We start from the raw sequence: 2,342 nt of genomic DNA, 5'->3' as shown, positions 1-2,342 counted from the left end.
TCTGAACATCCTGCACTGGCAAGTTCTTCTTACAGAAAAAACTCCCTCAGAGCATTTTTAAGTTCATCATAATCTTTTGCAGAATTCAGATTTGCAACAAATACTGACAAATCTAACAAAAGGAGTAAAAAAAAGAAAAAAAGATTTTAACCAGAAATACCAAATACACATTAGCAAATATGGCATGAACTTTGAAATGATGGCCAACATTGAATAGAATTAGCATGTAAAGCAGGAATTTCAGCTTCATTATCTGTCCCAGAGACCCAAGGGAACGCTATTATGCTACTATACGAACACAACTTAAAGCAGAGATATACACACACCGATTTAACAGTTTCACATAAATGACATTCAGAGCATCCCATGACAACAACTGTCACAGTTGCCTGCATCTTTCAACTAAACTGTCAAGCCATTTAATGGTTGGTGTTATAACCAATCACACGCGCAGCACCATGGCAACTGCAGAACAGAGGCTAAAGCTGGCCATACATTACACAACTTTCCTATTCAATTTCCTTTAGATTTACCTTCAACTAAGACACGCAAGAGCCTTCCTGACTGCATACAAACTGAAAGTTTAGGTTTGACCGCATATGTTTTGGAAAACCTAAAGGAAATTGACACTTGCAGACTTAATACTACTGACAAGAGAAAACTCAACTGAAATTTTCTTGACACTTGTACCCCAGAAGGGCCATTATATTGCCAGGTGAGAATTCTCAAATTTTCTCAACTGGAATGCACACAGCCAATATGGATTTCCTGACATTTTCGATAATCTCTGCATCTGGATATGCATAGTACACGACAAAGGTCTATAGGTGCCAGAAAACCAAGAGTCCAGCATACATCCAGCGCCCCGAATAATGTTTCCTAAACACATCACTTCCAGAGCCAATTTTTTTAACATTTTGCGCACATTTGTACATAAAAATGCACATGAAACCCTGAAAATATTTTAAGAAGGTAAAAAAAATTTTTTAATGTATGAACTTTTTTTTTTTTTTTTAAATATTTTTCAGCAAAAAACTAATGAAAACAAATGCTCAATTTCCTGGTAAAGTATAAAAAAAAAAAAAAAAAAAGTAGTGTCACCATGGTGACACTCCACTCCTAGAGTGACAGTATGTAAAAAAACAAATATAAAAAAATTAAATAGTTAAAAAAAATGTTTAAAAATTATAATTTTGGTTATAAACTAATTTGGGATTTTTTTTTTACTAGAAAGATAACGGAATACATTTTGGCCAAGATTTATGATGAAATATATATTTGCAAAATTTTATAAGAAAAACACTTTTTTCAAAATTTTTGGACTTTCATTTACATAGCAAAAAAAATAAAAATCCCAGTGGTGAATAAATACCACCAAAATAAAGCTTTATCTGTCTAAAAAAAAGGCTAAAAAATTCATATGGGTACAGTGTTGCATGACCGCGCAATTGTCATTCAAAGTGTGATAGCACTGAAAGCTGAAGATTGGCCTGGACCAGGAAGGGGGTAAAAGTGTCCAGACTTGAAGTGGTTAAATATGGCAATGCAGTTAAGTAGAGCAAAAAGGCTTTTTTTTCCCTTTTTAAATCTGTTGGATAGAAGAGGAGAGGGTTACATTTATTGACCATCTGTGTCAGAGAATTCCCTTCACTTCCTTCAATGTTGCCTCAACATGAAGAGGAGATATCTTTCCAATGTGAAGGATATCCTCTCAGACAGTTGTCACAGGAAAACGTGCCCCCATTAGAAAAAGGTCTCCTGCATTCATGTTTTGGTGGCAACAAAATGTTGAATCTCTACAACGGGGACACAGACGGCAAAAAAAAAAAAAAAATCTGACAAAAGGTTTTCTTTCATTACACAAGTAAAAAAAAAATAAAAGTTCCAGTAAAAAGAGATCTCCATTGCATGTTAAAAACAAAGTTATCACATTTATGGCACATCAGCAAACATCAGTCATCAAAGATCAGTATTAAGTCCCAAAATTGTTCATCATTTGTGCCAACAATTCATAAGACAGCAGGCAGCTTACCCTCCTCTTCAGACTCCTCCTTTCCAGGTTTCTTCCCTTGAGGCATTTTGTCAGGAGCTTTCTTGGCAACAGGTTTTTTCTCTTCTTCAGATTCATGTAAAGAATAGAATTCCATTAACACACCAAACCAAATTTCAGTGACACCATCTCTCTATTAGATATCTAGTATTGTAAGAGTGGGAGGAGCCATCCACTATGTCCATGTCTCCTTCCCCTGTAATCCCAGGGCGCGGCCATGGAAACAGAGGTGACCCGGAAGTAGAAAAGAGGGCAGCCTGTCACTTCAGGTGTCCTCAACCCACAGAGCGCC

General features: G+C 36.0%; 1 non-coding gene across 1 annotated transcript; it reads right to left on the bottom strand.

The window, feature by feature from the left end:
• Positions 1 to 1,937: 1,937 nt before the first annotated feature.
• LOC149456224 (small nucleolar RNA SNORD82) lies at positions 1,938 to 2,003 on the bottom strand. The gene has a single exon (XR_016313941.1). It is a non-coding gene; the product is annotated as a small nucleolar RNA SNORD82 (small nucleolar RNA).
• Between the last annotated feature and the right edge of the window lie 339 nt (positions 2,004 to 2,342).

This window comes from Staurois parvus, unplaced genomic scaffold, assembly GCF_062004578.1.
Source record: "Staurois parvus isolate SC_StPar_1 unplaced genomic scaffold, SC_StPar_1.0 ptg000368l, whole genome shotgun sequence".
NCBI lineage: Eukaryota > Metazoa > Chordata > Amphibia > Anura > Ranidae > Staurois > Staurois parvus.
This window is presented reverse-complemented; position numbering and strand designations above follow the sequence as displayed.